A 24,402-nucleotide genomic window follows, 5' to 3' on the forward strand; every position below is an offset into this window, starting at 1 on the left:
CATAAAGTTAGCCGTCACAATCACACAGCCCATGTCCCTGGTTTGTGCCTAATTATTACCAAATTCCTCCGTCCACTCACAGAATCCTGCAACCTCCTCCTTCACAAAATGGGATTTTTAATGTTACTATCTCAAGATCCTTAAAAATCTTTATGTTTTAGTTTTAAGTGCTTTGGACTTGACCGATCTCGCATTTTCCATCCTTTTCAACATAACTTTTACAGATTTTAAAAGGACATCTGGAAGAATTTCTCAAGGCTTTGTCCCTAGTTTTAAGAGCATTAGACTGACATGTTTGGATGTTTAAGAGAGCTCTAAGATTCACTATACTTTTAAGTTTAATTTATTATGTTTGTAGGAATTAATTCATTGCTGAGAAGGTTTTGTTTGTTAGTCAGATATTTAAGGGGCTTAGAAAGTAAATTGTTCAATTTATAAGGACATTTAGTTAAATGGGACTAATCATCAGTCAAAGGCATCTGTGTAAGTGATCACTAAATTTTACTAGATTTATAAATAAAATAATAAGATTTGTAAGTTGAACTCAAAAGCTTAAGGAAAAATTAGGTTTGGAGTTTGTAACTTTAATAAATAAAATATAACAACCTCCTCTTTTAATAGCAAATTATTTCCTGCAAGCAAAATCTCGCATTATAGCTTAAAAATAAAATCAGATAATCAGAATTTTAAAAATATTGTATAGCTAAGAGTAATGGACTCTAGCCAGTGTCTGAGGAGCTCCTCAAAAAGGAAAGAGTGTGAATTTTAGTGTGAATAAAAGTGTGGTGTATTTAGACGAGAATGGTCATCAGGGATGTTTGTTAAAAGATCAGCTTCCGGGCTTCTCCCCTGTGATTCTGATCCCCTGGATCTGAGGTGGGATTTGGGGGATATGGAGTGTTTAACACAGTGCTTCTCAAAGGGTGGTCTGTGGATCAGTGATAACAACTTGACTTATATTAAGATATTTCTTTACAAACAATGAATCATGGAACACTACATCAAAAACTCATGATGTACTGTATGGTGACTAACAGAACATAATAAAAAATTTAAAAAGTAAAGATATTTCTTTACAGTCAACAAAAACAATAATAAATAAGTGGGACTATATCAAACTAAAAAGCTTCTGCATAGTACGAGAGAAAATCAATACAGTGAAAAGGCAATCTATGGAATGGGAGAAAATACTTGCGAACCATCTATCTGATAATCTGCACAATATATAAGGAACTTCTTCAACTCAATAGTAAAAATAAAAAGATATCAGAACAACTAATAGCTTGATTTAAAAATGGGCTAAAGACTCGAATAGACATTTTTCCAAAAAAAAAAAACCCCACACCCGTACAAATGACCCACATATATAGGACAAGATCCTCAACTTAACTAATCATTAGGGAAATGCAAATCAGAACCACAAAGACTGCCCCGCACCTGTGAGCTTGGCTATTACCTAAAAAACAACAGGCAAGTGTTGGTGAGGATGTGGAGAAACCGAAACCCTTGCACAATGTTGGTGGGAATGCAAAATAGTGCAGCCACCATGGGAAATGGTATAGAGGTTCCTCCAAAAATTAAAAATAGAACCACCATACGATCCAGCACTCCCACTTCTGGGTATTTATCCAAAAGAATTGGAATCAAGATTTCAAAGAGATATTGACACTCCTACGTTCATTGCAGTACCATTCGCAATAGCAAGAGGTAGAAACAACATAAATGTCCGTTGACAAATGAATGGATAAAGAAAATGTGGTATATACATACAACGGAATACTACTCAGGCTTTAAAAAGAAGGAAATTCTGTGATAGGAGACAATGTGGATAAACCTTGAGAATATTATGCTAAGTGAAATAAGCCAGTGATAGACAAATACTACATGATTCTAGGTATCTAAAATAGTCACATTCATAGACTCAAAGAGTGGAGTGGTGGTTGCCAGGGGTTGGGGAGAGGGAGAAATGGAAATTACTAATCAATGGGCGTAACGTTTCAATAAAGCAAGAAGAACGAGTTCTAGAGTCGTGCTGTGCAACATGGTACCAATAATGTATTACGCACTTAAAAATTTATCAAAGGTATAAGGGTAGATCTCATGTTAAATATTCTTACCACGGTGAAATACAATATGATATGGTATGATACGATACAATGAAAAGAAAAAGAGGGAGAAAATGCTATTTCTTATGTTCTCTTATCAGCCTGAGTCACTTGTGATTTAAGAGTGGTTTCTGTTTTCCTGACTCAGTGCCTAGTGCTTCTGGGTTTCCAATGCTGCAGACCCATCATGGCTTTTTATGCTCTTGATACCCCAGGTTTTCAGTTTTCAGACTGAATATGGGCTAGATGAAGGTCACCCACTGGGCAGAGCCGGGACATTTCCTGTCCTCACAATGTAGACTATTGGCTGAGGCAGTCTGTTTGCTTTTTCAGTGATTCCTTGTGAACTGATGCAGATGATTTCTTCAGAGGCCTTTAAAAAATGTCTTCTTGGTTGTGATACATATAATTGAAATGGCCATGTACAGGAGGGTATCTCTTGTACATCCTTGCGAAATGTGAGGGCAGGAATGGTGAGACGTTGGAGATAAATCTTGGAAATGCCACTGTTATTTGATAATTCTTACATGTACAAATGAGGAGGAAATCACAAGTAATTTTACAAAAATATGTACCAAAAATTGACTCCCCACATGGGTTCATTGGGCAGGAATACTGCACTTGCAAAGGTAGGCCTGCCCCTAATATTTGTAGGGCCTTAGGCAAGAATGTCAGTGGAGACCCCTACCATACAGCTTCCACTCCTCGTTTCCTTCCACCTCGGGCTTTGTTCCGAACCACGAGGGGCCTTGGGTGGCTATTTTGGCCCATGTAACTATGTTCCATCTAGTCCTACCCCTTTCATTCAATTCCCCAGCCACCCCTTAGCACACACAGTCTGTTCTCAAGAGGATAGGCATGGGAACAGGCCTGCATGGGCCCTGGAAGTGGCTTGGATCCCTTTGGGTAGAGAATTTTGGCATCCTGAACTTGACCTAGAATTGGGGCTGTGGGGTTTGAGTGAACACATTTCCTTGGCTATCTGGATGACTTGCTTTTTCTTCTGGAGGGTACTGCTGGAAGAAATCTAAAGCAGGGTCTTCTAAACTTTAAAGTGCGGGTTTCCCTATAGGTGAGGGGCCCTTGTTGCCCCGGTCTAAGGTGAGTACTGGTCATGGGATCCAACAGTGGAGAAGACCTAATTGTCAGAAAGGATGTGTCATGATGCAGAAATTACCCCAGGACCCTTATAGTGCTCTTTGTCTTATGTTATGACACCTCATTTTTACCAGTGGCCACAGTTCATGGGAGACCCTAAATCATTGTGCTCTCATCTCTCTTCTCTTATCTCAACCACACCCTTCCCTCAAAATCCCTCCCCTGCCCCAGCAGTTCAATCTTGCTATGACTTAGGATTTTCGATCATTAAGCCACCTTTAAGAGTCAAAACATCTCAAACTTCTTTGGGAGTTTGAAATGTTCTATGGGAGAGAAAAAGAGTTTAGTGGTTAAATAAGTTCAGGAAATCATGCATATGCCAACTCCCTAGCCTGGTGACTTAAAAGGCACCCTGGCATATTAAAGGCTCTGAGAATTCCCATAGTAAAAAAGTCTGTTTAACTTTAACTCATTGGTTCCCGTGTGTATTTGAAAATAGACACCTCACTCCTTTTATTCCAAAGAAGTGCTTATTAATAGTTTCTGCCTTAAAAGACAAGTCAACTAGGACATTCATCCACTAACTTAATACCTATTTATTACCCCATGACTGGACTAGAGACCCAAAAGGAAGCAAAAGAAGACCATGCCTTGAGGCGCCTGGGTTGCTCAGTCTGTTGAGTGTGAGACTCTTGGTTTTGGCTTGGGTCATGATCTCAGGGTCGTGGGATCAAGCCCGGGGTCAGGTTCCTTGCTGAACGCAGAGTCTGCTTGTCCCTCTCCTTCCCCCTCTGCCCCTGCTCCTGCTGTCTCTCTCTAAAATAAATACATAAAATCTTAAAAAGATAAATAAATCTTTTTTAAAAAGTGAAAAAAAAAAAGACCTTGTCTTTGGGGAGCTATTAATCATTTTACCACTGACTTCAAATGTTGATTTAATTTAAATTTGGTAAAAGCTCTGTTTTGTTTAGGAGTCTTAGTTCCATTAACTTGAGGTCAGTTACTATTCAGCTGCCCGGAAAAATGCATGACTATCACTGTGCCTGCTGCCCATTACATTTCCCATTGTTCCCTGACTGTGAAAGGTGTCTTGGAATTAGAAAATCAGAGACCCTTTTATCTCAGATCTGATCTGGGCCAAACTTCTGGGATGCTTTGGGATTGATGTGGCTCAGAACTACTTCTTAGGATTCTGGGACTAACATGGCCCATTATTACCTCCCAGGTTACTGAGGGGTTGATGTGATCTATTTCAACCTCCCAGGTACCTTGAGTCTTCTGTGGCCTATCGCTACTTCCAAGGGTACTTGGTAAGCTGTCAAACGATCAACGATTTTCCAGGGGACCTGCCCAATCCAAGGATCAATAAAGCATTAGAGTTGTTGCTACTCAGAACCATTGCTTTTGTTTGGGGGGCACAAGCTTTTCTGGGAAAGTTTCAGAGCTTCCTGTACATTTCACATCTTGGTTTTATCTCACCACTGGCCTGCCATGATCAGGAATGTATGATGTAAGCTGACCTGAAATAAGGACTGCTTGTCTCCTTAGGGGAGTTTTTAGGTAGAACCCTTGATGAAAGCAGGAAAAGAACTGGGTGGTCTCTCAACAGCTCTACAGTTACAGTAACTATAGAAGATGTTATTTTTGCCCCATCCGTATTTCTTCCACACTCATCCCTGCATGTTGAAGGCTGCTTACTGTGAATGCCAGTGACTCTGCCAGGGGGCTTTTTTACCCCTCTGGCTGGGGAAACATGCTCAGCCTTCCCACACAGTAAGCGTAAAGTGCCAGAGAGTTAATGCTTCTGGAAGCAGTCTTCAACCAATGACACTAAGGAGCTAGTGAATACATGCCCCAGCCTTTTCACTCTTAGTTGGGATAACTCCGAGATCTGTTCTTCACTATCTCCCACAATTCCCCACTGTAACTGACCTCCAGTTGCCACAATGGTAACTAGCTTGAAAACACACACTTTTTCAACTGTAGTTGCTTCCATTCTCATCCCCCCACTCCCCTATTAGTGTTTCCTAATGTTGCTTCCCTGCCCGCCCCCAAAATGCCTACACTTAAGTACTTGTCTAAAGTCTCTTTATTGGGTAAACCCAAACCAAGTCAGTGAATCTAATATATTTCAACTTTAATGGAGGCTAGAGACACTTTCCTGACTTGTGATATCACGTGGCACCAATCGTTTGGAAAACATTATACTTGATTTTCAATTTGCAACTTTAAATTTGGGAGAAAATATAATCAGACTCTACTAGTGGTAGAGGTTATAAATCAAGAAAGAAAAATATGTATCGATATCAGGAGTTGAAAAATATAAACATTTGGTCTAAAGCTTTACCCGTCAATCTTCTTTTGACTTGATTCTGGCTGAATTCACTGGTACATTATTACTTGTAAGCAAAACCCTTTTTTTTTAATTGTCTGCATGTCCTGCATGTGTTATTAAGAAATGAGAAGACTGAAAGCGGCCATAGTGAAAGGAAGTGGGATCTTGTATCTCAGTGTGGTGCGTAGCTTCTGAGATAGCCGCTAAATATTTCTGTCTCTTGGCATTCACAGCCTTGTGTAATCCCCTTCCCTTGAGTAACTTGCTCCAAGGGACTATCTCAACTATGAGGAGGTGTCACTTCTTTGATTAAGTTATAAGAGACTGGTGGCATGCTATCTTGCTATCCAGGCTCTCTCGTTTGCTTGTAATGATAAAGCAAGCTGCCATGTTTAGGAGGCCCCCGTGGTAAGGAACTAAGGGTGTCGTCTAGCTAACAGTCCTCAAAGAACTGGAAATCTCAGTCCAGCAATCCAAAAGGAGCTGAATCTTGCCCACAACCATGCAGTGAGCTTGGAAGTAGATCCTTCCCTAGCTGAGCTTTCAGATGAGACTGCAGCCCTGGCTGCTACCTTGACCATAGCCTCATAGGACACCCTGAGGCAGCTAACCTGTGCTCAGATTCCTAACCCACAGAAACCCTAAGATAATGAACGGGGGGGGCGGGGTTTAAGCTACCAATGTATTTGGTATTTTATTATGCAGCAAAGGATAACGAATATACTAAGCATGTGTAGATATGTGCAATTGTTAAGTATTTGCACTTTCTTTTTCATTCTCTATGAGGGCAAATATTTGGAACTTAGTAGGAAAATTCAGGTTCCAACGGGGTCGATATCACCCTGAACACTGAATCAAACTGGCCACAGTAGTGATGAATTATACTTACATTTCAGGCTTGTGCTCCCACTGTTGTCAAAGGAAAAGAAAGATAGCTTCTTTGAAAGTCTACCTGACCAAGATCCTTTGTATAAAAATGCCGCTTACGGATTAATTTCTGAGTATATTTTGTACCAGTGATCTTAAGTCATCCTAAGCATATGCGAATCTCTTAGCAACAGAAGATGATCCCAAATGAGAAAGCGTCATGAGCCAACTCCTCTGCGAGCATCTGAGCCAACAAAGATGGGGTTTTAAACTTTATTTAAAAATATTTTTAAAAAAATTCATCTCGAGAGAAAGGAGCAGCATGTATAAATCTATTAACTGTTTAAGTAAGTTCACTTGCTGCACGTTCATATCTTTTGTGCCTAGGAGAAATATCTTTTAAAAATCCACACAGTAAAATGTGAAAAACAGTTGCCTTGGGATCGGCATGTCTGCTGTGAAAGAAGTCATATTTCTTGTAAAACAATGCAACATAATGGATGGCAGTGGAGTGCGGCCAACTGGTTTTAAATATCAAGCTGACAGTGGAATGTGGTATTTAGAAGATAGTCACAGCACAACATATAAGGAGAAATAGAAACCCACGGGTTGACAACTTAACAAAATGCAGTGTGTTCTCCAAAGGATTATTTCAGCCTCAGAAATAGCTACCATTCACATAGCTTTCCTTTAGGGTCAGTATATTCTGTCTGCTGTGAGTTCCATGGGATCATTTCAGAGATGAAATTCCTTCCTAACTAGGTCCTTTTACCCCTATATTCTCTAGTCCAGAAGTTTCCGGGTTGGGGTATGTGAACGATTCATTTGGGTATGGAAAAATGTATTAGGATTTTGCCCTTAAAAAAAAAAGCTAAGATAGAAATTAAGCTTTTTCAGCAATTGATATTCAGACTAACACTGATGGCCTCACTCAGTCATGTGACCAGCGTCCGTGGTTTCCTGAGAGAAAACTGGTATCCCACAAAACGTAGACAGATTGACAGAGGTCCCCTCACAATTTATTGTTTCCATTCCAGGGTATCGAAGTTCATGTGAGACCGGTTAAGTGGACTTGACTGGGAGGTAATAGTTTCCTCTAAAGGAGAAACTACACCCTGAAACCAGATATTGAAATAAAATGAGTGACCTTAAAAATCTTTTCTACCACACACAAGTTCACTGGCTGTCCCAAGGCCAAATGTGGAAAAGAGCTGTTGAACTTATTTTTGTTTTTCTTTTCCCAGTTTCTTAACATTGGAGCTTAGATTACTGATTGGAGACCTCTCTTCTTTACCAATACAAGCACTTCATGCTATGCATTTCTCCCTAATTATAGATCATTGTGGATACCATATGGGCAGGTCTTGTTTTTTTCATCCAATCTGGCGATTGTGTTTTAATTGGTGTGTTGACTATGCATCCCGCAAATTTTGTTATGCTGTATTTTCACTTTTCTTTCAGTTCAAAATGTTTTCTTATCTCTTTTGGTACTTTCTTTTTGACCCATGGATTATTCAGAAATGTTTTGTTTAATTTCTAAGAGTTTCTGTAATTAATTTCTTTCCGTAATTAATTCCGTAATTAATTTCTGGTTTAATTCCATTATTGTCAGAGAATATACTTCGCGTCACTTTAATTCTTTTAGATTTGTTAAGGTTTGACTTATTACCCAGGATGTAGTGTATATTAGTGAACATTCTCTCTGCACTTGAGAAAATGAGCATTTTGCTGTTTTAGCGAAGTTTTCTATAAGTAAGCATCAGTTAGGTCCATGTGATTGATAATTTTGGTCAGTTCTTTCACATCCTTGTTGAATTTCTGTATACTTGCTCTATCAAGTATTAAGAGAAGTGTATTAAAGAATTTCCATCTGTAATTGCGAATGTATCCATTCCTCCTTTCAGTTCTGATTTTGCTTCACGTATTTTGACGCTCTGTTGTTCGGTGCATACACATATAGAACACTTACATCTTATTAGTGAATTGACCCTTTTATATTATGTAATGTCACTTTTTATCCCTGGTTATTTTCTTCGCTTTTACATCTACTTTGTCTGATATTATAGAGTTTTTATGCCGCAAATCAATAAAAAAATTTTTTAAGTTTATTTTATATTACATCATCTTAAATTTCTCTTTCATGTATGTTATACAATGTATGTAATACCTAAGTACAATAGTGATTGCATAACTTGCAAAATATAAGTAATACATAAGTACAATTGTGCTTGCAGGTATATTATTTAAAAATTGGGAGACCATTTTTCTAAATTTACGTAACCCAAAGTGTACTATATACTTTCACTGTTTCTGCAGAATGTAAATAGATGTTACGAATAAATAAAAATCCAATAAAGCCTTTCATAGTCTTATAAGGATAGGAAATGCTGCATGAAGCAGAACAGAACATGTTTCTTTGCACACGACTTCTTGGAGCCTCTAACATGCTAATATGTATGATGACTCTCCCAGAGCGGCACAGCAGGCAGTATTCCCCGGGCTCTGGCTCTTGCAAGAGCTTTGCTAGTCTCATTTTGTGATCAGTTTGTGTGCCTCAAAGAAGTCAGACTTGTGGTTAAAATACCTAATTTGGGGGGCGCCTGGGTGGCTCAGGGCGTGATCCTGGAGTTCTGGGATCGAGCCCCATGTCGGGCTTTTCCTCTGGGAGTCTGCTTCTTCCTCTCCCACTCCCCCTGCTTGTGTTCCCTCTCTCACTGGCTGTCTCTATCTCTGTCGAATAAATAAATAAAATCTTTAAAAAAAATACCTAATTTGGCTCCTTTTCTGTTCGTAATGTCTTGCTAACCTCAAGTTACCAGTAAGTCCTTCTTCATCATCAGTAAAGAGCAGCCTTACTTTATTTTTGTGAAAGAAGTGCAACTGTATCGGGCAATTAAGCAAATTCTGACCAGATTGGAAGTATGAATTAAAGTCCATAAATTGATCTATAATAAATCTAAAATAATTCCAAAATATGACGGGGATTAAGGAACACACTTGTCCACAGGTCCTGATGAGCACCGGGTGTTGTATGGAAGTGTCGAATCACTACATTGTACACCTGAAACTAATATTACACTGCATGTTAACTAACTGGAATTTAAATAATAAATTATTTAAAGAATAATAATAATAATTTATTTATTTAAAGAATAAAACAATGCCAAAATATTCAGCTCTTTATTTGAATATCTAACCAGGTAATGAGATAGCTATGTATATAGGTTATGGACAAAATTCTCTTTTAAAAGTTGGAATATTGTAGTATCACATGTGACCATAACCCAAGTGAATTTTCTTATTAATTGCTTCACCTAAGTCTGTTTCTTCTGCTGAGAGATGTCTTGAAGTAGCATCACAATCTCTGTCCCATCTTCCACTGCTGTAGTTCAGAGCCTCATCCTCTCGTCCTGGCTCTTGTATGACAGCCTCCTAACTGCTTTCTGGGCTTTCTTTCTATTTCCCATTCGAGAAACTTGGTCACCAGAGTTACTGTTTGAAAAATAGCACCAATGATTCATATTAATTCCTTGTTTAAAAATTTCCACTGCGGGGGCGCCTGGGTGGCACAATGGTTAGGCATCTGCCTTTGGCTCAGGGCGTGATCCCGGCATTCTGGGATCGAGCCCCACATCAGGCTCCTCCGCTAGGAGCCTGCTTCTTCCTCTCCCACTCCCCCTGCTTGTGTTCCCTCTCTCACTGGCTGTCTCTATCTCTGTCAAATAAATAAATAAAATCTTAAAAAAAAAATTTCCATGGCGCAACATGTTGTCCAAACTCCAAGATAATATGCAAACACATAAGAGCCTTAAACATCTATCACCAATCAAAATATCTTCCTTCATGTCTGGACACGCCACCCTGCGTGCACCCTGAACCTCAGCATTTATAAAGTTGTTTTTTTGCCTGTATTATATTATCGTACCCATCCTGTGAGGTTGACAAGGCGTTTTGCTATCTTCCGCGTTACGTGGGGGAAGGAACAGAGACTCGTGTTCTTGCCCAAGCTCACATACCTGGTAAGAAAGGAGTCAGCATTCAAAGGGTAGTTTTCTGATTTCAAATCCAACCTTTGCTTCGGCAGATGAAGCTATGTGCCAGTAAAAGGAGCATGTTCTAGAGATAAAGAAGTTCTAAAACACTTCCCGAAGGTCATAACTTAAAAATGATGGGTTGAGATAAATATGGTAAAAAAAAATTAGAGATAGATGCTCAACATCTATTCCATCATTCTTCTAGAACAGTGGTTCTCATTCTTGGCTTCACAGGTGTGGAGCTTTAGAAAACTGATGGCCCAGTCTCACCCCGGAGAACCTCGTGTAATTGATCGGGAGTGCAGCCTGGCGTCAGGACTCCACAGATGATTCTAATGGGCAGCCAATGTTAAGAACCACTGCTCTAGAGCAGTTGTTCTCAGAGTATGTTCTTTGGACCGACAGCATCAACCTCACCTGAAAACTTGTTAGAAATGTAAATTCTCAGGCCTCACACCAGATGTGAATCAGAAACTTGGTATGGGGCCCGGCATCTGTGCTTTAATCACCCCCCCTCTCCAAGGGGATTCTGATGCAGGCTAAAGTTTGAGAATTTATTGCACTAGCATAATTCATTTAAAACTTTTTGGGAGCACCTGGGTGGCTCAGCTCGTTGAGTGTCCAACTCTTGATTCCACTCAGGTCGTGATCTCAGAGTCGTGAGATCGAGCCCTGCATCAGGCTCTGCACTCAGCAGGGAGTCTGCTTGAGGATTCTCTCCCCCTCTCCCTCTGCCTCTTCCCCCCAAACCCCGGCTTTCTCTCTCTCTAAAAAAATAAAATAAAATAAAAAATTAAACTTTTTGGATTACAACCTACAGTAATGCATTTTATATTGTATCCTAGTACATGTCCATATTGCATTTTCTTTACTTACGTAACTGAACAAAATTTTCATGAAACATTAGTAACCCTGAATGTGCATTGTGATATTTTCTATTCCATCCCATTCCATTTCATTAAAAAATATGAGTCATGGCACCTTACATTAATTTTATAAGCCATTAATAGATTATGAAAAACACTGACCTAGTGTCCTTTTCTCTGCTGGGGGGGTTGGAAAATTAAAATCTACATTCCATAGACTCTCTTGCAACTGGTTCTGCATGTTATACAAGGTTAAACCAATCGGGTGCACTCATGTAAGATATGGAAGACAGTTTTTCGATGGCAGCATTAACAGAGGTCCCAATGTCAAGTAACTGACTTCATGGGTGTTGAGAGTCAGGGTGTGGGATGGCAATTTTCCTGGTGTAGATCGTAGCGGGTATGGTGTGGTTCTGTGGTGGCACTGGTTATGATGCAGTTTTTTAAAAATTATTATTATTGTAGTGTTTATATATGGTTCTGGAGCTAGAAACTTCTTGATGTAGAGGAAATTGTAGCTTACTTGGTGGCTTTCCTTTCTGCAGTCTGGCATTGGGATTTGCTTTAGGAGTTTCAGCTTAGAGTTTGTTTCTTCGCTTTTTTCAATGATTCTTATAGTGACTAAGAAACTGAAAGCACTGAATTGTTTCTGGGTATAAAGTTTGAGGCAGACAAAGGTAAGAGATGAAACTGGAGAGAGATCACAAAGGACCTTGTATGCCATATTATTTGGAATTTGGAAGTTTTCTTATAGGTAATGGAGTTCCATTACATATTTTTTTTTAAGATTTTTTTAAAAATTTATTTATTCGACAGAGAGAGAGACAGCCAGCGAGAGAGGGAACACAAGCAGGGGGAGTGGGAGAGGAAGAAGCAGGCTCATAGCAGAAGAGCCTGATGTGGGGCTCGATCCCAGAACGCCGGGATCACGCCCTGAGCCGAAGGCAGACGCTTAACCACTGTGCCACCCAGGAGCCCCTCATTACATAATTTTAAGTGGAATTTTCAGAACTGAATTTTAACTGGATCAGTACTACTCAAATTGTGGTCCACGTATCATTGCTGGTCCAAGAACTCTTTGTTATCAGTCTGCAGTAAATGCATAAATTAAGATTAAGTATTTGAAAACTTTTATAGCAATTTGACAGTGTGCCACATCCAAAGGAGTGATAGTTGACTTTGATAAAATATAGGTATGCCATCTATTAGGAAAAAAGAACATAGGTAGTTTGAGAAGCACAGAGCTAGATTATTCTGGAGGCTATGTGGAAATTGAAATGAAGGTATAAAGAAAGACATTGGGAGATTTCTGGACAAGATGACAGAGTGACCTCATGTTTGATATACTCCTCTGGTCCAAACACATAGGAGAGAGAGAAATAAAAATGTAAACATAGAAAACTGGAAGAGATACTGTCATCTCTGAAAACAAGAAAATGGCACAGAAATGCAAGGTAGTAATACTGGACTTGCGAGGTTTAGGTTGAGAGGTAGAAAAAGGCGTCCAGGATTTTAGTGTCTGTGAAGTATAAAATTTCTTCACTGATGGTTAAGTGAGTTGGTAGTAAGTTCAGTGTTGTCCACAAATCTTTTTATTTTGACTTTGTTTTTTTTTTTTTTAAGATTTTATTATTTGAGAGAGACAGAGCGCAAGCAGGGGAGGGGGAGGAGCAGAGGGAGAGGGAGAAGCAGAGTCCCTGCTGAGCAGCGAGTTGATGCAAGGCTCAATTCTGGGACCCCGGAGATGATGAAATGAGCCAAATGCAGATGCTTAACCAACTGAACCACCCAGGTGCCCTTCTTTATTTTGACTTTGCTCTTAAAAGATAGTTTAGCTGGATATGGCTATTGTCTCTTAAGTCCCTGTTATCTTCCTTATCTTTCGGATTGGGAGCACGATGTTGGTCGGTCTTTAATCTGCCGGTTTCTTCCTACATATGCTGTTAACATATTCTTCTAACCTGAGATTTAGTATGATTTTCAATGTCATTATCTTTTTAAATATCATTTCTTTTCCATGCTTTGTGTTCTCTTCTGGAACTTCTATTAGAGATGTAGTAAATGTGTTTGTTCTAGTTTCGAGGCCTCTTAACTGTGCTTTTACGTATTTTCTTTTCTTTTCATTTGTACTCCATTTTGGGTAATTTTTCTATACCAGTCTTCTAGTTCAGCTATGTATAGTTTGTTTTTTAACATGTTCTTTGAGTTGGTAATTTCAAAAACTATCTTATTATTTTTGAAAATTTTATTCCACTGATTTTCAAATCTTTGTTTTCTTGATAATAGTATTTTCCTCCTCGTGACTTTCAATTTCTTATTTTATTTCTTAAGTCAATTTAATATTCTTAGTTTGTATATAATTCCATTATATGAAGTTCAAGAGAATAATATTCTTCATGTTTTTAACTTTTTTATTTTTTTTAAAGATTTTATTTATTTATTTGACAGAGAGAGACAGTGAGAGAGGGAACACAAGCAAGGGGAGTGTGAGAGGGAGAAGCAGGCTTTCCGCCACACAGGGGGCCCGATGCGGGGCTCGATCCCAGAACCCTGGGATCATGACCTGAGCCGAAGGCAGACGCTTAATGGCTGAGCCACCCAGGTGCCCCTCGTCCTGTTTTTTAATGTCACTTTTCATTCACGGTGGCTGGTTTTATGTATTGATTGTCTATACACATTTTTTTAAATTGTAAGATCATGCTTGGTGGGAGGGAAGGGAATATTTATGTGTGGAAATCCTATGTGGCCCAATTTGAGGATGGGTGTCTTCAATGGGATCTTGCATTTTCTCTTCTAGGCCTCCTGAAGTGTAATCTATTTCAGGTCATTTCTCCACTTTTACACTGATTTCTCAGGAGTTTCTTGGCTCACTCAGTGTGTTAGTCACGAGAAGATAGAGTATGTTATTTATTAGTGTGGTAGGTCACTAAATGGAATCTGAGCACCAGATTTCCAATACGTGTGTGCATGGGTTTCTCCACAGCACCAAGGAATTCTCCAGACACCAGCTGGGTGTCCTACAATGCAGTTCTGACACTATCCACTTGGAGACAGCATCAGATCTCACAGGTTAAGGGTTTAGTCCCATAAGACTGCCCCCTCGCCACACGCACAAGTCCAGATTGTCACCTGAGCTTCTGACCAACTGGTTATAAATCACAGGTTCCCACAACTCCCTCCTTGGGTTTGATAAATTTGCTTGAGTGACTCATGGAACTCTGGAAACCCATTTATTCACTAGATTACTGTTCTATTATAAAAGGACATAACTCAGGAACAGATAGGCAGAAGAGATGCATAGGGCAAGTTATGGGGAAAGGGTGCAGAGCTTCCATGCCCTTTCTGGGCCCACCGCTCTCCCCACATCTGCATGTGTTCACCAGTCTGGGAGCTTTCCAATCCTGTCTTTTGGGGGTTTTATGGAGGCTTTATTACATAGATATTGTTAATTAAATCATTGGCTGTTGGCAATTGAACTCAATCTTCAGGCCCTCTCCCCACCTCAGAAATCAAGATGCGATCAAAACTTTCAATCCTCTAACCACATGGCTGGTTCTACTGGTGACCAGCTCCACCATCTTGTGCTTTCCAAAGGTCACCTCATTAACATAACAAAAGACATCTTTATTGCTCTCATCGCCGGAAATTCCAAGTGTTTTAGGAGCTCTGTGTCAGAGCCCAGGACGAAGACCAAATATATATTTCTTACTATAAATCTAATATTTCATTAATATATTTTCTGATCATGAATTATCATTGCATTTCTAGGATAAAAACTACTGGGTTGCATTTCTTGGATAAATCTTAGATGTTTTAATTTTTGTTTTGTGTTGTCTTCAGTACATTGCTGGATTTTACTTCATGAAGTGTCTAGGATTTCCTTTTCTTCTATTTTCCTCCATAAATTGTGTGTGTGTGTGTCTGTGTGTGTGTGTGTGTAGGGAGAGAGCAGGTGAGCAATTAATTTAATCCTGGACACTCTGTGTATTAAGACAACAAATGTTTGTTTTCTGTTCACACAAAATCTGCTTCAAGCCGGGCATCTCCTCAGAGCAGCTCTCCCCGAAACAGTGATTCAGGCGGATTCAGTCTGTTTCCATTTTATAATGTTGTTATGGCTTCTAGGTCTCTACAGCAGGAGAAGAAAGAGCTCAAAGATGGCGAAGGGACTTTTGACTTCCTCAGCCCAGAAGTGACCACAGGCAAAAGCTAGTCACATGGCCCCACACAGCTGCAAGGGGATGGGGACGTGCAGTCTTTTAGGTGCTTAGGAAGGAAAGGAAAACGATGTATTGGAGAGCGTAATAATGTCTGCCACACAGGAGATGTGAATTTGTACCCTATGAGGGTAGCCTGCAGTTTTAAATTCTCAAGGGAGACTTTTTTCTTCACCCAAATCCCAGATCCAGACATTAACCTTTGCTGGAGGATTTATATTTTGTCTATACCTCTTAACAGAGTACACAGTTTTGACAGCCTATGTTTTATTCAGGGATCTTAATTCCATCTATTTGCCTCACAAGGGCCCAAAATCTTGGTGAGTTTCCAAGTGGTTAAAATATGCAAGTCTTTTATTTACTGATACAGGTAATGCTCTTAGGGTGGCCGAAGCACCAGTGACTATATATTTAGTAGGTTTTCTTGTGACTTTTGACTTTGGGGCATTCCCTCCTACCTAAACTTTTTATTTTGATATACTTTCTAAGTTAAAGAAAAATTGTAAGGATGAAGTTCCAGCCCAGCTCCTCTGAGGTTATTCCCCGAGTCCACAGAAAGCTGAACTATGGCCATGACCTTGGCTTACTGGGATACCCATGGGCTGGCTTATACCATCCATCTGCTTCTGGAACACACAGACTCAAAACTATGAGGAAAAGAAATATGTGATGGGGGTCGCTCCAACTATGACAGAAACCAATGGCTGAATGAAACATTCAAGTTGAGCCTGGACTTTCGGAACCTGCCCTACTTAATTGATAAAGCTCACAAGATTACCCAGAGCAATGCCATCCCTCACTGCATTGCTCACAAACACAACTAATGAGGGGAAACAGAAGAGAAGATTCATGTGGCCATTTTGAAGAACTAGGTTCCAGACAATTCCAATCAACCCTGACTTAGAGGAACTGAAGCGTGAGTACTTGGAGGAGCTCCCTAAAAAGATGAAGCTCTTCTCACAGTTTCTAGGGAAGAGGCCACAATTTTCAGGGGACAGGATCACCTTTGCAGACGTCCTTGCTTAGGGCATCCTTGACCTGCACCATATATTCGAGCCTGAGTGCCTGGATACGTGAAATATGAAAGATTTCATCACCCACTGGCCTGAAGAAGATCTCTGCGTATATAGGGCCCAGCTGCCTCCTCCCAAGGCCTATGTTCAGATTAACTGCCATGTGGGGCAACAAGTAGGGCCCCGTTAAGCCAGGAGAGAGGAGTGAGGGACTGTATTGGGCCAATACTGCTCCACTGAGGCCCTGAAGAAAAGCTGGACATCCCTGCACTCCAGAATCACCCCTGTTGTTCCTTTCTCCTTCTTTTCTTTCCTCTCATCCTCACCTCAGGCCTTCTTAAGCCTTTTTTACTCCCCCAAATCCCTGTTCCACGTAGGTTCTTTAAAGCCCTACAACACCCAACTTCTCTTCAGCAAAGTCTGCCCCCCACTGACATTATCCCTCTTGCACTAATGACAACCAGACTCTCCTTCCTTTTACTGTTGCCTCTGCTTTGAGGTGCCCAACTGGACCCCTCACCTATAGAGCTCAGATCTGAGCTCCCCAGCATTGCCCTGAAGATCAGTATTGGCCTGGTATACAGGCCCTGCTCTCCTAGCATGGTCCTTGCCCCAGCCCTGCCTGATCCCCAGTAAAGCCTCAATCATACATGCACACACACAATTTACGAAGGAAAATATAAGAGAAGAAAACCCTAGACCTATCTCATGAAGCAAATGTTATCGGATCAAATTCAACAGTACTGAAAACGAAACAAGATAAAAAATAAAAACAGCTCAACTGTATTAATCATATTTAAGCATTTTCTGTATTTCCATGTTTTGACATCTTGGAGCCTTGCTAATCTTAGAGAGACTTCCCCTCCCAGGGCTAGCCAGTTTCTAGAAATAGTAAACAATTTGCCTGCCAGCATGTCTTTCATCTGCAAACCAACGAATCCATAGGCCATATCTCCAACCACCTCTCTTACCCTCTCACACACCAAGCCAGTATTCCCCCTGCCCTAAGTCGCCCCAGGGTCAGGTACACGACAACTGGGGACCTTCTCCATAGCCGGGAGCCTGCTAAAATTATTCAAACTCACCAATCCTAACACGCTTACCTTGCCTTGCCCATTTCTTCCCATGAAAACCAGAATAAAGCCTGGCACCCATATTTCCCCGTCACTCCTTCTGCCTCCCGACTGACACTGGTACTTCCCTCTGTGGCCCCTGCATGGTGTGACATGCCCTCTCCTCTTGGGAACAACAGTGAGTAATAAGCTCTTATTTCAAAAACAGTTGTCTCGCATAGGTGACAGCCTTACCCTACCCGATGGAAACAAATTGCAGGAACATTTCAAGACGTCAACCAAGTAGAATTTATCCTGAAAATGAAATGATAATTGACTATCAGAAAATCTCCTCTTGTGATATAGAACACTCATAAAGAACATAGTCATATGATCATGTCACTGGAACAGAGAAAGGATTCGATAAAATTCAATGAAATATATCCATCCGAAACCTAGAGCAAACGTGTATTCAATTGTGACACTTTGGACACACTTTCATAAAGTCAGACTTTCAATAAGCATTAATAAGTGCTTCTGTCCAGCTTTATGCTGCAGGTGCAAAAAGTGCAGAAAAACGACGTGTATCTAAATTGGATTAGGAAGAGACAACCTGTCTTTATTTGAAGATTTGTGATAGTCTACATAGAAAATTCAAGAGTAGCTGCAGATAAATTATTAAAACAAATGAGGATTCATCAAGTTTACTGGATGAAATATCAACATAGAAACCCAACTGAAGTCCTCGGGGTGTCTTCACATTGTCTTTTGTAACATAATACTGAGTGACAAGAGCAACTTTCTCGAAGATTCGTGTGGTTTGGTCCCATTTATGTAAAGTTCAAACCCCCCCAAAATAATGCTCTGTGTGTTCTAGGGAGGTATACAAATGTAATAATTTAACTAAAGCTTGTATGCTAATGATAAATTCTGAATTCACGATGCTGGTTACCTCTGGGGGGAGAGGAAGGAAATGAGCTAGGGTGGTAATGTGGGGCTTCTCCCAGATCTATCACTACTTCCCCTTAAAAATCAGATGAAATATTATAACAAATTAAGATTTAATAAAACTGCGTATGCTTTCTATTTATTGCTATCGTTTTTCTGTATGAAATATTTCACCTTAATACCAAAAGAATTAGAGAAATAAGTTAGAAAGCTGCTTGGTAATCCAGGTGAAAGTTGATAGGGATATAGTCCAGGACAGTGGTCTGGCAAGGAAGTAAGAGAAAGAAATATTTAGGCTAGACACGGAAATGGGAGTAGGGAGGAAGCATGAACAATACCACACGGGTATCTGGCTTAGATGACTACGCAGATACTATTGTAACCATTGAGATATGACAGGAGTGTGTTTTCTGCCGTGTTTCATTTGAAATATACGCAGGACCTCCTGGTGAAAGCATGAGACTGAAAGATGGAGACATGATTCCCAACTTGGGAAGAAGCGTGGATGGGGTCATGAGTGTGGGAATCGATAGCACTATAGACAGTAGTGGGAAATATGTGGGTAAGTGAGGTCATCCAGAGTGAAAAGAGGAGCAGAGGGAGGAGGACAAAGTCCTAAGAAACGTTACTACTTAAGGGATTGGAAGAGTAGGGAAATCCAGAGAGCAGTTGGAGAGGCACAGAGGAGAACCATGAAAGTGCTGTGTCACAGGGGCATAGGGAGCTGGAAATTTCAAGGTGGTGCATTTGGTGGTTTCACGTATAGCTGAGGAGTTCTGTAAAATAAGGATTAAGAAACATGTCATTTAAGGGGTACTTGGGTAGCTCAGTTGGTTAAGCATCCAACTTTGGCTGGAGTCAGGATCTCAAGGTCCTGGGATTGAGTTCCACGTGGGGCTTCCCACTCAGCAGGGAGTCTGATTCTCCCTCTCCCTCTCCCCCCACTCATGCACTTGGTTTCTCTCTCTCCCTCTTTCTCTCTCTCAAATAATAATAATAATAATAATAATAATAATAATAATAATAATAAAAGAAACATGTCATTTAAATTTTGCAAAGAGGAGGTTACTTGTAACCTTAGCAAGAGTGGTCTTGGAGAACAGGGGTTTGGTGGAAAAAGCCAAACTGAAATGAGTTGAGGAATGAAGGAAACATGAATGTAGGAGTATAGATTACTCTTTTAAGAACATCATACTGGGGCACCTGGGTGGCTCAGTCGTTAAGTGTCTGCCTTTGGCTCAGAGTGTGATCCTGGCGTTCTGGGACCCAGCCCCCCATCAGGCTCCTCTGCTGGGAGCTTGCTTCTTCCTCTCCCACTCCCCCTGCTTGTGTTCCCTCTCTCACTGCCTGTCTCTCTCTCAGTCAAATAAATAAATAAAATCTTAAAAAAAAATCACTACTAGCATTAACATTATAATCGCCATAAATATTGCCACTACCAATAGTGATAATTCTTTTCCCCATTACTACAACTATCACCACCCAGTCCACTGACCTTTTCGTAACGCCTTTTCCCTTCTCTCTGCCTCTTTCCATTCCCTTCTCAACCAATCAGACTATGTACACACATCGGAAACTGCTAAAAAGCATAAAGTTGAATAAAAATCAAAATGGCTGCGCTAATGCTTCAACAAAACTCATTTTAATCTTTTTTTTTTTTAAGATTTTTATTTTTGCTTGAGAGAGAGAGAGCACGAGCCCAGGTAGGGGAGCAGGAGCAGGAGGGGGAGGGGCAGAGTGAGAAGCAGACTCCTCACTGAGCAGAGGGCCCAACAGAGGGCTCGATCTCTGGACCCTGGGATCACGACCTGAGCAGAAGGCAGATGCTTAACCTACTGAGCCACCCAAGTGCCCCTTGGTTTTATTTTTTTATTATTATTTTTTTTAATAATTATTTTTTATTATATTATGTTAGTCACCATACAGTACATCCCCGGTTTTCGATGTAAGGCTCGATGATTCATTAGTTGTGTATAACACCCAGTGCAACATGCAATATGTGCCCTCCTTACTACCCATCACCGGTCTATCCCATTCCCCCACCCCCCTCCCCTCTGTAGCCCTCAGTTTGTTTCTCATAGTCCATAGTCTCTCATGTTTCATTCCCCCTTCTGATTACCCCCCCTTCTTTATCCCTTTCTTCCCCTACTGATCATTCTAGTTCTTATGTTCCATAGATGAGAGAAATCATATGATAGTTGTCTTTCTCTGCTTGACTTATTTCACTAAGCATTATCTCCTCCAGTGCCGTCCATGTTGTAGCAAATGTTGAGAACTCGTTCTTTCTGATTGCTGAGTAATATTCCATTGTATATATAGACCACAACTTCTTAATCCAGTCATCTGTTGAAGGGCATCTCGGCTCCTTCCACGATTTAGCTATTGTGGACATTGCTGCTATGAACATTGGGGTGCATATGGCCCTTCTCTTCACTACGTCTGTATCTTTGGGGTAAACACCCAGTAGTGCAATGGCTGGATCATAGGGTAGCTCAATTTTTAACTTTTTAAGGGACCTCCACACTGTTTTCCAGAGTGGCTGTACCAACTTGCATTCCCACCAACAATGTAGGAGGGATCCCCTTTCTCCACATCCTCTCCAACAATTGTTGTTTCTTGCCTTGTCTATTTTTGCCATTCTAACTGGCGTAAGGTGGTATCTCAGTGTGGTTTTGATTTGAATTTCCTTGATGGCTAATGATTTTGAACATTTTTTCATGTGTCTGTTAGCCATTTGTATGTCTTCATTGGAAAAGTGTCTGTTCATATCTTCTGCCCATTTTTTGATTTGTTTATTTGTTTCTCGTGTATTGAGTTTGAGAAGTTCTTTGTAGATCTTGGATACCAGTCCTTTATCTGTAGTGTCATTTGCAAATATCTTCTCCCATTCCGTGGGCTGCCTCTTAGTTTTTCTGACTGTTTCCTTGGCTGTGCAGAAACTTTTAATCTTGATGAAGTCCCATAAATTCATTTTCTCTTTTGTTTCTCTTGCCTTTGGGGATGTGTCATGAAAAAGGTTGCTTTGGCCGATGTCGTAGAGGTTGCTGCCTATGTTCTCCTCTAGAATTCTGATGGATTCCTGTTTCACATCGAGGTCTTTCATCCATTTGGAGTTTATTTTTGTGTATGGTGTGAGATAGTGGTCAAGTTTCATTCTTTTGCATGTAGCTGTCCAATTTTCCCAGCACCATTTATTGAAGAGACTGTCTTTTTCCCACCGGATGTTTTTTCCTGCTTTATCAAATATTAGTTGCCCAAAGAGCTGAGGGTCCATTTCTGGGCTCTCTATTCTGTTCCATTGGTCTATGTGTCTGTTTTTGTGCCAGTACCATGCTGTCTTTGTGATCACAGCTTTGTAGTACAGCTCGAAATCCGGCATTGTGATGCCCCCAGCTTTGTTTTTCCTTTGCCCCTTGGTTTTAAAGCAACCTTTTTCTTTCCTCTGCAAACCTCCCCTCCTCCCTCCTTAGCCTTTTGTTTCCGGAACCTGGTACCACCCTGAAGACGACTAAAAGGCTGGCTAGACCCTGTATTTCCCTATAAGCCACCCCCCCACCCCCCACCCAGCCCCTTCCTCCCAGTGGGCTTGCAGTTTTTGAAGACCATGGCCTGCTGCATCCTCCTTTGCCCAGCCAAGCAATAAAGCTGTTACTCCTCTTTATCCCAAACTCTGTCTTCGAGTCATATTTTGGCTCCAAAGCACAGAGATCAGTTTTTGACAACACATCTACTGCACCTGTTTGGGTCTGTACCTAAGTCAAAGTTCTTGCCCTTGAGGGGTTTACTTTGTAGTGGACAGGACAGGCATGCAAACATGTGACTTTAATATGCGGCCTCTGCGGTAGTCATTCATATTATTCAGCAGATAGTTCCAGCTCTGCTCCTTCTGGAAGCATAGTAGAATTATACTTCCTTGCTTCTATAGCTGGGTAGGGCCATCTGCTTAATTCTGGCCACTGAATTTGGGAGTCAAAGGCATATATGCTCCTTCTAAGCTATGTATTGAAAGTTAGTTGCTGGTGTGAGACCCTCTAGAGCCAAACTACAGTAGGAGAGATGAACCATGGCCTGTGGACCAAATCCAGCCTATAGCCTATTTTATTTTTCTTATTATTTTTTTATTTTTTTAAAGATTTTATTTATTTGAGAGAGGGAGAGCACTATAGAGAGAGAGAGCAAGCACGAGTGGGGGGCAGACGGAGAGGAAGAAGCAGACTCCCCGCTGAGCAGGGAGCCTGACGTGGGGCTCGATCCCAGGACTCCAGGATCATGACCTGTGCTGAAGGCAGACGCTTAACCGACTGAGCCACCCAGGTGCCCCTGTAGCATATTTTATAAATAAAGTTTTACCGGAACACAAATGTGCCTGTTTCTGTACGTATCGGCCAGGGCTGCTTCTGTGCTTTCAGGACAGAGTAGCTGTGACAAAGCTTGAATGGCTCTCAAAATGTAAAATTGTTTACTATATAGAAAAAAGTCTGCTGACATGTTCTCTAATACAACCTACCTTATCCTGAGGATAGAAGGAGCAAGCTCAGAGATTTCTAGAGACTGAATGGGCTCTGCCCCCCAAATTCTTATGTAGAAATCCTACCCCCCCACCATGCGATGGTGGAATTAGGAGAGGGGACCTCTGGCAGGTGAACGGGATTAGTGCTTTCATGAAAGAGGCTCCACAGAGCTCCCTCATCCTTCACATCATGTGAGGAGACACGGGGGAGGTGCCAGCTGTGAGCCAGGAAGGGAGCTCTCCCCAGACACCAAATCTGCCAGCTCCTTGATCTTGGACTTCCCAGCCTCCAGAACTCTAAGGAATAAATGTCTGTTATTTATAAACCACTCAGTCTATGGCATTCTGTTACGGCAGCCGGAACAGATTCAGACAGGAATAAAGGGGGTATTGACGGATACTCCATGTATAAAGCAATCTCTGAAAGTCGGATGTGTCCAAAGGAGGACTGGGCTGTCTTGCAGGACTGAAGAGTGCAGCTGGCCCTAGGGTGTGGAGAATGAGTTCCCTGTTGCCCCAAGTATTCAAGAGGAAGCTCACTTACCTCTTGGGAGAATAACATATTTGTTTTTTTATAGCTGAATAACAGAATACTATACACGTAGAGGTTTAAAACAACATACATTTAATTGCTTAAGGTTTTATAGGCCAGAAGTCGCCACAGCATGGTTGGTTCTCTGCTCGGCGTATCACAAGGCTGAAATCAAGGTGTTGGTCAGGCCAAATTCTCATCAGGAGATTCTAGGGAAAAGTCCACTTCAGAGCTCATTCTTGTTGTCAGAATTCAGTTCCTTGTGGTTGTAGGGCTTGTTAGTAAGAAAGAAGCCCCCGAATGGAGTCATTTGCTCCCCAGGACAACAAATCAAGGACTCAGTTACTATTCCAGGCTTTTCCGGGAGTGTGACATTGCTACAGTCAATATGAGATTTCGTGATCAGCACTAGGGAGGTAACGTATGGTAAAAACTCCGCTGGTCTCTTCGCCTAAATAATCTGTCCTGGCCTGATATAATCTAATAACTTTCTTGCCCCACCCTCCTGCCTATAAAAAACCTTCCATTTTGTACAACTCCTCGGAGCATATCTCTACTTGCTAGAAGGGATGGTGCCCAATTCATGAGTCACTTAATAAAGCCAATTAGCTCCTCAAATGGAGTCAGTTGAATTTTGTTCTTTAACAGACTGAGGTCCCCATTTCCTCATTGGCTGTGGGCCAGGGGCTGCTGTCAGCTCCTAGAGGCTGCCCACTTTCCTTGTCATGTGTCTTCTTCCATCTTCAAGTCAGCAATGGCGTGCTGAGTCCTTGCGTGTTGAGTGTCCGACTTCCTCTCTGTGGCTATTTGGAAGAAACTGCTTTG

The 24,402-nt window shown here is 41.1% G+C and overlaps 1 pseudogene; it reads left to right on the forward strand.

The window, feature by feature from the left end:
- Positions 1-16,088: 16,088 nt before the first annotated feature.
- LOC113265781 (glutathione S-transferase Mu 1-like) lies at positions 16,089-16,714 on the forward strand (annotated as a pseudogene).
- The last annotated feature ends 7,688 nt before the right edge of the window (positions 16,715-24,402 follow it).

This window comes from Ursus arctos, chromosome X (assembly GCF_023065955.2).
Source record: "Ursus arctos isolate Adak ecotype North America chromosome X, UrsArc2.0, whole genome shotgun sequence".
NCBI classification, from domain to species: domain Eukaryota; kingdom Metazoa; phylum Chordata; class Mammalia; order Carnivora; family Ursidae; genus Ursus; species Ursus arctos.